The sequence below is a fragment of the Lissotriton helveticus genome, chromosome 7, assembly GCF_964261635.1.
Source record: "Lissotriton helveticus chromosome 7, aLisHel1.1, whole genome shotgun sequence".
In the NCBI taxonomy this organism is placed as follows: domain Eukaryota; kingdom Metazoa; phylum Chordata; class Amphibia; order Caudata; family Salamandridae; genus Lissotriton; species Lissotriton helveticus.
This window is the reverse complement of record NC_136068.1, coordinates 160067429-160080806: the sequence shown is the minus strand read 5'-3', so window position 1 is coordinate 160080806 and position 13378 is coordinate 160067429. Positions and strand designations below refer to the sequence as shown.

At 47.9% G+C, this 13378-nt stretch overlaps 1 protein-coding gene across 1 annotated transcript in view; it reads left to right on the top strand.

Annotated features, from left to right (window-relative positions):
- The window catches only part of SLC9A8 (solute carrier family 9 member A8), a 409071-nt gene that overhangs the window by 274411 nt on the left and 121282 nt on the right, over nucleotides 1–13378 (top strand). The gene's annotated exons all lie outside the window — the stretch shown is intronic.

Below are 13378 nucleotides of genomic sequence, written 5' to 3'. Positions count from 1 at the left end.
GCATTGACACTGAATCAAGAATATATGTTCATCATCACAGATCATGGAACAGGAAACGTGGACACCAGCGTAGGGATTCTTGGATGCTGGGACCGGAAAACAGACATAACAATAGGGAGAAATTGTTATAGACTCTGGCAAAGAGCGAAACGCAAACTGACATGGTCAATAGGATAGAGACACTAAAGTGTACAGAAAATTATGGATAGAATGCTTGAATGAATCTATGGCACTGGTAATTACTCAGGACCGCATCTCTATTCATCATTATTCTACACACCATGCCACCTCAGTTTGGACTGAGGCAAAACCTGTCTTAGGTTGCTTGTGTTCCAGTTCAGAGAGGACCTGGCTTGACAGTTTGGGGTGGACTGTTCCTTTTGAAGCCGGGCCATGACTGATATGCATATAGCTAGGTCTAATCTGCGGTGGCATGGGGGGCAAAAGAAAAAAGGCTTGGAATGCTTCCCCGAGCAATTGGCAGTTATTACACTTATTGCAAGCATCCGCCCATCACCTTTAGTGTGTTCAATGGGATAGAGCCCCCCCCATACATTGATATTAGTGGAGGGGGGATCCTGACACTGGGAGATGCTCACATTGAGAGAGGGCGTCACAGACACTTAGTCAGGAAAAAGCTATGTTGATCAAAGGAACAGAAAGGCTTGAACACACTGAAACAGAGGCGCTTAAACACCAGGATAGAGAGACCTGGAATGAAATAGACTCAAACACCATCACAAGGTACACTAATGAGCAAACTAACAACACTCTTCCAGCCCTCTGCACCAAGAAGTCAAAGCATTGGCAGACAATCGGCAATGCACAGTCAACATAACAATGCAGTCTAGTACTTAATTACAGTCCAATGTATAACTTGGTTAAAGCTCCTCCTGTAGGCCCGCAATTTATAGTCATTACAGATTGTCATGAGACAAGCAAACTGTGACAACAAATGAAAAATGCAGGAGAAGGAATAATTAAAATGGATAGTAAATAAAATCAAGCATTGGCAAAACCAATTGATCTAAAAAAAAATGCTTTTGTCTTTGCCAGTGCTTATTAAATTGAGCTGGCATTGGTTGGCAAAGCCAATCTTCAAAGTGTATTTTCTATGCTTCTTAGACAGACATCACGTAAGTGCAACATGGCAGCCATCATGAGACGGCTGTTTTGGAATGTTGTTTTTTATGTTTCCAAGATAGCCTTAATGTTATGGCATACCATATTGCAGCACTCAGTGTGTCGCCTTCATGGAAATATAAAAAATACACTCCTAATGCAGCCTCCCTAATGTCGCTTGTCAGCCTGGTGGTCATCTTGGAAGTATAAAAAATACTCTTCCAAGATGACTGACTTCCATTTTTGCTTTGCGAGGCAGGCACAATTTTAAAAGCATCTATCATTGGCAAATCCTAGAACGATAAACGGTGGGAGAGGGGCGATGCAAGAGGAAATAGAGCGAGAGAGGGTGTGATACTGAGCTGCAGTACTGCTTGGTTTTAGGGTGAGGAGAAAAGTTGACTGGGGGGGCAATATAAAGAGCTCCAGTTCGATTGGGAAGGGAGTGAAAGAGAGAGAATGAAAGAAGCCACAGGACATGCACTTCCATTGAGTGCTAAATCAGAGATGATGGGGATAAATAGTAAGTCTGGGCGGTGAACTCCGCTCCGCTTGCCGTGTTTGCAGAGTTTTCCACACTCCCTGTTACGCGGAGCTCGCAGAGTTCCGAAAAACTCTGCTGCAGGGCGGAGTTTTTTTCCTCTCTCGCGTTCATCAACGTCAAGTTGGTGAGCGTGTGCGAGGAAAATCAACCTCCCGGCGAGATTTCTCAACATGAGTTTCAGATTTCTCATTTGGAGTGGTCGCATATGCTCGCATTGAGAAACCGTCCGTTCGCGTTGAGAAAGCTGCCACTCGAGTACAAATCTATTGGAGCGGCATAAAGGAAGCAGCGCCCGCTTGCTCTGTGCATGGTGCTGTTTGCGATGATTGCACAGTACGGACAAGCACCTGGCACTGAAAATCACTGCAAACAGTATTTAACACACTGAGGTGCTCACGGAGCTCCGCGTAGCGGGGCTGAGGTATTATTTTGCACTTCGCGAACTACGCCTAGGCTTAATAAATAGTTCCCACACTTCTGCAATGGAACGATGCAACCAACCAATGAAATGCAACAGTGAAACCGAAATTCTCCACAGACTATAAAAACACAACAAGAAGCTCACAGCCATTGAATCAGAGGCAGCAAAGTACAATAGACAAATAAGCTACCCGATCATGAGTGAACAAGAAGCCTTCTATAGGATATATTCAGTTATTGAAACCAGTTCTGTCAATAACTACCTCATAAAGCTGGCTGACGTTTTAGAAATGCCAGCAATACACTTCTACAGACAGGAAAAAGAAGCCCCATCTTGTGCTAATGGACAGGCCAGGAGCTTTCAAAATGAAGCCCACAGACCCACATTTCTATGGTTAACTTATACACACAAATGCACCAACAAGGTTACATATATATATACACACGTAAATATGCGCTGGGTTGTTGGTGCTAGGACCTAGGTTAGGACATAGTAACAGAACTTTACATGCGTGGCCAGTAGGCTTCCTCTCCTGTGACACAGATGAAAAAGGTCTGGTCACAGCTACTGATTTACAAAACATGGTGCATTGACACCACTGCTGTACATGCTACACACCTGACAGACGGTAGTCCACTTTTTTTCCCAGAGGTTTATATAGCGCAAACTTGAACTGAAGGTATCGGGTATTAGAGAGCTTTACACGAGCTCCAGTTACGTTACACAAGAACACATTCATTTTTGTTAGGCACAGGGAGATTGAGTGATTTGCCCAGAATCACAAGATGGTGAGCGTCATTGCAGAGACTCGAACCCGGTTCCCCTGATTTGAGATCGACCGCCATAGCCTGTTAGGCCACATTTTCTCCCCACTTTGTGCACCTCTCCTGGTCCAGGACATCTCTCACGTCAAGTGACAGGCCTAAGCCCGTGCACATTCACCAAATTTGTATGAGGCTGAGGCAGATGTAAACAGATTACCAGATACTCGCAGATGGAAACTCACAAAAGGGAAACTGCACTATACTCCAAGCAGTGGGTATTCCTGTCTTATGTTAGCCTATAAGGTTTTATCAGACCTCATTGTTCCAATATGATTACTATCTTGCTCTTTTTTGATAGCTTGATGTTTTGTCTCTCATATTCAACAATGAAATCCTTACTCTGTGTTTTTATCTCCGTAAGAATACCTCATCATCTTAATTTACATTTAAAAAACGTGTTTAATCCTGTGTTGAGCTGTTGAGTGTCTGTTTTGACCAGAAAGTGTTTCTCTGCTTGAAAGACTTATTCGAAGGCGGGATCAGCCTTTTATGTCCTAAAAATATAAGTTTGATGGGTAGATCCCTTTTAAAAAGAGATTTGCAAAGCTCCCAGTTGGCCATTTTTGTATAAATTCACAAGTCACAGTTGTGAGAAATCTTAAAGCAGGTAGGTGTTGTTGAATTTATCGTCTGTCATCTAGGTTTTATTTTTGTAATTTGAGTAACTTCAGCATTTTTTACCTATTAAGATAATATTTGAGATAATAAGGACTTGTATCACTCTTCAGAGAAGTGTTATTTGTTGTTAATTTTAGGCAAACAGCATTTTATTTACTAACTGTTGAAAGAGGTCAATATGCAGAATACTAACTCATAAAGAAAAGCTTAGATACACAAAGAAAAGAGCAGTTTTAGAAACTTCATGCGTATTGCCTCTAATGTGCACAAAATATTTTTTATTTATTTTTTTGCTTTGCAGGCTTTCTTTTATTCAATGTATAATCAATTTTTTTTTTTTTAAAACCTTTATTTGCAAGAGACAAATAGAAACAAAGATGTGCCTACAACCCTCTGGGCCGGCCGGTGCAGCATCTCAAAACAACGTTAAGGTACACAGCTCATCAGCCGACAACCAGGGGTCCGGCAGCCATGGTGCATGACATCGATCAATCACAAAACGACAGGATATAAAGAGGTTTCATTTTTTAAAACAACTAAACAAACGAAGAAGAAAAAGACAAGGCTATGCCCGAGTTGTTACGTCCGTTTCATAAGATGCGGGGCGAGTCAGACCTAGAACAATAGGGAAAGACAGGAGAATCTTCAGAGGATAAAAGAAAAAGGGAGGGGGGAGAGGGGGGACCCAGCGCCAGTGGTCTAACAAAAATACAGCACGGGAAAGAGCCGAAACACACAGCTAAGGGGAACAAGGAGTATCAGGGGGATCAGTGAAAGGGGGGTCGCAGACATCCCCATGGAACGAGTTCCATTGGCCCCATATCCTACCCCATTTTTTGGGCCTGCCACGGGAGACATACACAATCTTTTCCTTGAACATGCACCAGTCCATACTATCTTCCCACCCGGAGACTGATGGAGCCCTCTGAGATCCCCACAATTGTGCAATGTCCCTCTTTGCAACCATGTTCCCCAGTGTCACCCATTGAGTCTGAGCAACATTACAATCAGTCGGCTCCCATACATTCAAAAGACAACGCCGGGCTTCAGGCAGCAACTGAACATGCGTAACTTCACTCATCACCGCATACACTCCATTCCCAAAAAATACAACCTCCGGACACTCCCATATAATATGGAGGAAGGTAGCAAGCATACCACAGCCCCGCCGACACAATCCATCCTCTGAAAAACCCATATGCATCAGTCTGGGACCCGTGACATAGACCCGGTGTAGAATTTTCAGCTGAACGAGTCGCAGACGCGCCTGAATCGCAACCTCCTTAGGAGAGGATATCGCGGCCTGCCAATCCTCATCATCCAGCTCCAGACCGTCATCAGTCCAGGAAGTACGCAGATGAAGAAGCAAATCCGACCGAGTATTAATAAGTTTCTTATATATAAGAGAGATAGTGCTGTCCGGCACATGTCCGTCCAGCACCCTGTCTTCCAGGGGGGAGCTCTCCGGGATGGCAGACCCAGCCGGAAAAACCGACCCAATGGCATGACGAACCTGAAGGTACCGGAAAAACTCCCAATCAGTCAAACCATATTCCTGTTGCAATTCAGCAAAGGACTTAACCCTGTCCTTAACCCAGAGGTCATCCAACTTACTGATCCCGATGAGGTCCCATCTATCAAACCCTTTTGAGGTCCACAACTCACCCAGCCTCTCCGCGGCAAATAGAGGGGTCGCTCTGGTCAGCCTATCTGTCCATCCGGTAGCCGCGGTCACGCTGCCCCATACCCGCACCGCCACTCCAGTGGGTCCTGTCAAGTTCTTCCTAGCACCCCGAGAATAGAACGCCCTGTAATAGTTTCCCCCGGGCAAGAGCCACCGGTCCATTTCGTAAGCAGGATTCGGAACTGGACCATACATAGCATGATTCACAGCACTCAGTTGAGATGCCCAATAATACCGTCGTATATCAGGTAACGCAATGCCCCCATCGTACCAGGGTAACGTGAGCTTAGCCAACGCAATACGAGGTCGGCCAGCCCATACCAGCTTCCTTTGGAGGCCCTCAATTTCGCGGAAATAGCTAGCCGGCACTAGATCAAGTGTATTTTGCACAGCATATAAGAACCGGGGAAGAGACATCATTTTAAACAGGGCCGCCCGTCCCAGGGGGGATAAGGGCAGATTACACCAAGCCGCGACGTCCGACCGAAGTCGGGCGAGTGGAGGCAACAGATTCCGATCATAGCGCAACACAGGGTCAAGTGAAATATAAATACCCAAATACTTAAAACCCTCGGTGCGGACCGGGATCGGGCACACTCGGGGCAAAGAGAGAGGGTCACCGGTAAGCGGGAAAATACAGGATTTGGACCAATTGATAACCAACCCGGAGTTACGTCCAAAGGAACGCAGGACATCAAAGAGGACTCCCAATGACTTACGGGGGAACGTCAAATACAACAAAATGTCGTCGGCATATAATGAAACACGGTCTTCAAAATCAGGGGACCACCGAATACCCTTCAAGGAGGGTTCCCACCGGAGCCAGGCGGCCAGCGGCTCGAGCGCGAGGGCGAACAACAGCGGTGACAAAGGACATCCCTGCCTCGTGCCTCGCCCAAGAGTGAAGGGCCTTGAAGCTCTACCATTTACCACCACCTGCGCCAACGGTTGCTCATACAGGAGTTTAACCCATGCAATAAATTTCGGGCCAAAACCAAACTTGGCGAGAGTAGCCCACAAATATGGCCACTCAACCGTATCAAAAGCCATCGAAGCATCAAGAGAAACCAAGATGGCCGGCTCACCAAGAGATCCCGCCCTCGCTATGACGCCATGCAGTCGACGAAGATTGAGTGCAGTATTACGCTGGGGGATAAAACCGGACTGATCAGGGTGAACCAGTCCGCTAATCACCGTGGCTAGTCGGTTTGCCAGTAGTTTCGCCAATATCTTGGGTTCCGCGTTCAAAAGCGAAATCGGGCGATACGAGGAACAGCACTCACGGGGTTTGCCGTCTTTATGAATGACCACAATAGAGGCCAGCCTCTGGTCTCTAGGAAGACAGCCGAGGTCACGCGACGCCGCAAACATACGCAGCAGATACGGCGCCATTTTATCCGGGCATAGCTTATACAGCTCGACCGGTATGCCGTTAGGGCCCGAAGCCTTTCCTGAACGAAGAGAGCGAATAGCGAGCGCAACCTCATCGATGGAGAAATCAGCCTCCATTAAAACCCCATCTGATTCCGAGAGACTGGGCAGCTCAAGATCACGAAGTAGCAAGCGCGAGTCCTCCTCCGGCAAGCCCGAAACCGGCGCATACACAACCCGAAAGTGCTGGGCAAACACCTCAACTATCTCAACCGGGTCCACGACTCGCACTCCATCAACTCTCTCAACCACAGGCACCACACGATTCAGTCTGTCTCGCTTATCCAGCCATGCGATCAACTTCCCCGCTTTGTCACCCACGTCGTACAGACGCCCCTGTTGCATACGATGCAGTGCCTCAGCCGAGGTAGTAACCAAGGCTCTGTAATCAGATTGCTTAAGAGCCAAAACATGCAGCGTCTCAGGCGTAACCTCAGCTTCCAACCGCTCCTCCAACACAGTAATCTCAGACTCCAATCTTACCACCTCCTCTTGTGTGCGCCGCTTCTTGTCAGCAATTAGGGATAAAGTCTGACCACGGATAACAGTTTTATAGGCCTCCCATAAGGAGACTGGGGAAGACACCGATCCCTCATTTTCAGCAAAATAAAAATTCATGCATTTGACCACCTCTGCTCTGATCTTAGGGTCCTGAAAATGCCATGGATTTATCGGGGCAATTCGGCCCCCATTCCCCAAACAGATATCCAAGTGGAGCCATATCGGGGAGTGGTCTGAGATCCCTCTAGCCAAGTGTTTAATTTCACGCACAGAGAGCAACTGCACCACCGGCACGAGGAAATAGTCAATTCTCGAGAGACTGCCATGAGCCCCCGAGTGGAAAGTGTACTGAAGCCGGCCGGGGTGCAGCTGCCTCCAGCAGTCGGCCAAACCAAAGGCATCCAAGAATTTCCCCAACCATAACTGCGAGGCAGGGAGGAGCCTGGGGGGGCTACGATCACTCTCTCCATTCGCCACAGAGTTAAAATCCCCACCCAACACCAACAAGCCATCGGGCAAACCAAGGACAACCTCACCCAAGTCGGTGAATGTGGTAGATTGCAGCCCAGGCGGGACATAAATAGACAGTATGGAAATCAATTTCCCCTCCCATCTCCCCGTAATGCCAGCATAGCGGCCCCTGTCATCCAGCACCGTGCTATCTATCTCCAGGGGAAGGGAATTCCTGACCAGGATACCAACCCCTCTTGATCCCGAAGTAAAGCCGGAATGTGCCACCAAACGATAGCCTCTTCTGTCCAATGCATGACATGTATTGCCCACCAAATGGGTCTCCTGAAGCAAGACCACATCTGGGGTTTGTCTCTTCAAATATTGTAGCACAATCCCACGTTTTATCCTATCCCCAAGACCGTTAACATTCCAGCTCAACACCCTGAGTCCCCTACCCCCCATCCCGGAAGAAGACCGACCACCCCTCCCATCCCGAAACAGACACATGAAAGCAATTGTAAAGCAAAGCACAGCCTCGAAACCAACAAAGAGAAAAGAACCCCACCACCACCCCCAAGGAACCCATCAAATTCAAACCCCCCTCCCTGCACCCCTGCGGTTGACCTAATAGCCACCCCAACTTGCAGTGTGCCTGTCGCCCCATTGAACTAACCTACAGAAAGAGAGAAAAAGTCCCCAGAGGAGGAAGATCCCCGAACCCCCCCCACCCCCGGGCATTCACACAATGCTTGAAACAAAGTCTCTAAGCCACTGCAGCGGATGATGGCTCGCCGATGTAGACTCACTGCTCCTGGCCCTCCACGCCTCCCTCAGCGCCTCTCGAGTCCTCCGGGCCCTCATGATGCGTCGACAAAGTGTCTAACCAGTCACTAACCACCTCAGGGCGGTCAAAGAAGAATGCACGATCAGCATGTTCGATTCTCAGGCGGGCCGGGAAGAGCATAGCATATTTCAGTCCCAGGTCCCTGAGTCGTCTTTTCACACCCGTAAAGCCCATCCTCTGTTTCTGAACTGCCTGAGTAAAGTCAGGGTAAAAACTAATTGAAACGTTCTCAAATTTAGTGGGCCCATTGGTGCGCGAAGCTTGCAGGATAGCGTCCCTATCACGAAAGTTGAAAAGTCTAGCAATTATGGGCCGCGGAGCGGCTCCCGACTTTGGCTTGCCACCCGGAACACGGTGGGCGCGCTCCACAGCGAAGAATTTACTGAGGCCTTTCGGCACCAGATGCTTCAACACGAGGTCCTCCACCAGGATATCAACAGGCATGTCGGCAGAATTCTCCGGGACACCCACAATGCGGATGTTATTGCGCCTGGCCCGGCCCTCGAAATCTTCCAACCGATTGGCAAACAGGTCACAAGTAGTCCTAAGATGGCGGACCGTGGTCTGAAGGTCCGAGACATCCGTGGTCAAACTAGCAGTCTTGAGATCGAGAGATTTGACACGCTCATTCGTTTTCCCAAGGTCCGCTCTGATGAGGGTGACATCAATCGCCACCGTATCAATCTTAGCCGCTAGTGTTTCATATTGCTGACCCATGGCGGATTGGACACTCGCAATAGCGCCCATAACGTCCTTCAACGTTGGCTCCTCGTCATCAGGAGCACCATCCCCAGCTTCTTCCAGGGCACCACTCAATCCGCCCGGGGAGCCCCGTGGTCGAGTAAATCGATCAATGGTCTGAGATTGGGTGACCCCCCCTCGGGACGAGCCTCTATTGCCGCCCCTCTCAACGACTGTTCTTCCCGTCATGTCGTGGAAGGAGCTCCAACGGGAATTGTAGAATCAAGGCAAAGCGAACTTCGTCGTGGCAGGCTCTGAACTGCGAGTGGATAAGGGCGCAGCATAAGCAGCAGGCTGGCAGCGATAGCAGAATCGGAACTCGGATCTGGAAGTGAGCGTTCACAACAAAGAGAAGAAACGAAACCGAAAGTACACCAGGGGCAGCGGGCGTGGCTTATCCGCCGTTGTTGTTCGATTGCCACCTGGGTACCTCGGGGACTCAAGCCCCCGGCTGGCATACGATATAGGCCTCAAAGTTCAAAGCGCAGCAGGTCCAGTATCCGACGGCCAAATCGATTTCTGAAAAGAACGCTGGCATCAGCAGGGCTTCAATAAAGAGCACCCATCGTCAAAATCAGGATCTTGCACAGGATAGTCGCGGGAGGCGGAAGGGGTATCGGGAGCCCTTAGCTCACGCGTCCATCTTGGAATCGCGCGAAGCTCCTCCCCCCAATGTGCACAAAATAGGATTTTTCAAATCATGGCTGTACATCTGTATGCTTCTGGTAGATACTTCTACCTATAGATTTCTCACCTATAGAATAATCCCAGTCGTCCAACTAGATCCAGAAACTTCAAAGCTCTTAAATCGCTAGTCCGGAGCGCTGGCTTGGTATCAAGGACAAAAGTGGCATCACATGACGTCACTGAAGACGTATATCGCTCACCCCGTTACAACAACATCAGTTCCTTTTATCCCACACCTTTGACTTGGATCCGTAGCTTGTCGTCTTTGAGAGCTATGTTTATCTCACAAACAAATTTCCTTAGTGCATTGCTGTGTCTTCCTCTAAACATTCATTCTTCAGTCTCTATAGGGACTGCGAGGGACAAATGTCTGTCACAGATCCCCGTACCATCTGCTTATGGTGTCTAGGCTCCGACCACGATTTACACTCCTGCAACTCGAGGTTAGTGACCTAAACAGCCCTGGACACCAACAGGATCTTTATCCTCTGAGCTGGGGAGTTAGTCACAGTGGAGTTTCCTTAACCTGTTCCTGCCTTCTCTGAGCCTGTTTCACTGGAGGACCCAACCCTCAGTCTGCCCACGCAGTTGCTGTTGAAGCTATCGGTGCCGTCAACGTCTGTTCCAGGTTGCCCAGTGCTGCAGACTTTCTTCCCAGAGATTTCAATGCCGGGTAAGGACCTTGCAGCGTATGTCAACGCGATGTTTGGCATCTTCACTAGAGTTTCAAATGCATCTGGAGTACCCTTAGGACCTAGAGCCACACTTGGCATGTCAGTGTTTATGCCAATGGCACCATTTGGCGCGGGGCAGGTGCTATAATGCTGGCCTAACCCTTCATGTACTCTGTTTCGTCTTCAACGCTGTGGACAGAGACGCCAAAAAAAACACTTGACGCTGCCTTCACCTTTACCAGAGCGTTATCCGGAGTTACATCCAGAACCATTGACGCCGCCTCCTCCATCTTTGGAACTTCTTTCACTTAAAAGGTCTAGAAAGGAGGCTCAAAGACCACTGTAAAACGTGGAATACAGGCAACGGAACCACAACCTGTTTGGTTGGGACTCTGATCCCCTGAACCTTTACTTTCAAGAGGATGATGCAGGAGCAAATCCCTTTGAAGTTTCTGGCTTGCCATCTGCTAGTAGCCTTAGTTCTCTTCCTGTACCTGGACAACTGGCTGATCAAAGCTGGATCGCCGGAGGTGGTTTCTCCAAATCTACAGTCAGCAGTAGCTCTGCTTTTGGACCTTGGCTTTTTCGATCAACATGCCCAAATCTCACCTGAGGCCCTCCCAACTGCTCCAATTCGTTGGGTCAGTACTGGACACCACCCTCCTCTGCACCTTTTATACAACTTAGAGAGAGAGGATTGCAGAAATCCAGAAAATGCTGTGGTCCTTTTAAGAAAGCGTGAGAGTTCTAGTTTTGAGGCTCCTGAGATTCCGACCAAGGTCTGCTAGCTACCTGCATTCTCCTGATAGTGCACGCATGTTGACACATGAGGGCCCTGCAGTGGTGCCTGTGGCCCCAGGGATCTCCACATTTGTGGTACATCTCTCATCTGATCTTTGTATTGGGCAGAGTGAAGATGTCAAGGCGCCTAAATGGCTATGATCCCTTTAGCGCCTTCCGTTTACTCCTTGTGGTTTCTCACTAACCCTCAGACCGCACATGCTCACTATCACATTGATAACTTTGTACCTTTTAACGTATGAAGTATGACTTCCCCACTATATCCATATTTTCCTGGTACTTGCCTCGAAAGAACAACTTGCTGATGCTGAACCATGGTAGTATTTATTTACTTTCCCTTTGCTGTTGTTACAACTTTTCTCAATCCCTGCCACTTCTGCCCCATTTCTATTTCTTAATGCTGCTTGAATATGTGATCTCTACTGTTAATGTGTTTCTTACAGGTGCTGTGCAAAGCAAATCCTTTTGATTTTGTACTTCAAGTTGTTTGCCACATGTTTTGTAATCCCTTTTGACAGTCCCTTTATCTCTCAGAATGTTGTAGACTGCTGTAGAGTGCAACAGTCTGGTATGTGCCGTAGTCAGTCCATGCACGGTTGACTTAATGGCTCGTGTTTCGCTCCTTCTCTGTATAGCCCTCTGAAATCTGGTTGGGTGGAATTATCACTTTGTAAGACAGTATATAAAGAGAGCGTCCAAATGAATGAGTTCAGTTTTTAGTCCCTTTTGTTTTGTTCCGGACTTTGGAAATGCCTTAATTTGTTGCTGGCTGCAGTGATCCTATTTCAAACGCAAACCGTTGGCTTCTATTGATGTTCCCTTAAGATCATTCACTTTTTGTCGTGTGCTTGTATCCTGCATGCCCGCCTATAGAATAGATTCTTTTATTTATGCACTGAAGCACTTTTTAACTTGTTGTTAAACAGCTCTTCCTTCTTTTGAGCCACACAACCTCTGTTCGCAAAGTTCAAAGGGCTGCTGTTGGGCTCCACTTGAATGTTCCATCCGGACATTGTTACCCTAATAATCTGCCTGTCTGTAGTGGTCTCACCTGGTAGTTATCGCTCCTCATTATGGAGCACAATTGTGGAGGTGCTCAGCATAGCAGCATATTTTAGGGAGCTTGGATCTCATGGTCAGTGTGACTCAATAGCGTGTGGTCAGAGCTCTATTTTTGGTGTGTTTTGCTATCGCTTACCCATCCACCCAGCCCTTAGTCATGACTAACGAGCTACCCAATTTCATGTGCCAGAAACTCTTTATGTACTTCAACTTGTTGATATATCCTTGGTAGCTGTGCTCTCAGTATGAACCCCTAAATTCAGCATCGCAGCACACCGTAGCTCTTGTACCTTACGTTTGACATCCACCGTAAGCTTTTTACAAGTCCGAAGGTTCTACTAGCGTCTAAAAGGGGAGGTGCAGACCAAATAGATCCGTCTTATAACTCACAATGCACCCCAGGTATATTGGCTTTTCCAGTTGAGTCTGTGATTCTGCTAGAAAGAGGCCTAGTCCTCCATGGGAGACCAACTATTATTCGGAATTCTAGCGTCTGATCAAGGAGCCCCCCTGCACTTGGTGCATCATTCCCCTTCCAGGGACCAGGAATGGTCCGAATACTCAGACCCAATCTGTCACAGATACAGATACTCTGCCTACCAGGGCCCTGCTTGAACTCTTTGCAACAGAGTACCCACCTTTCATCCCAGAAGTTTACCCCTTCAATACCCTGGTATTCTAGATGCTTGCAGCTTTCCAGCATACCACATTCCAGATCGAGAAGTGCCTGGTACCATGCGCTAAGTTTAGGGAAGTCTTAAACAAACCTCTTTTTGGTCTTGGAGAAAGCAGCTGTTAGACCTGACATCCTAAAGGCAGTACCCCCATCCCCAAGATTTTGCCTACCTTCTACACTTTTCTGACCTCGTTTTTGTTGGCTTTAGGACTCTATGCACTTGTGCTATCTCCCCTATACATGGTAGTATTGTTTCATTCATCCCAGGGTATATTTAATTTACTTAAAAGTCCCC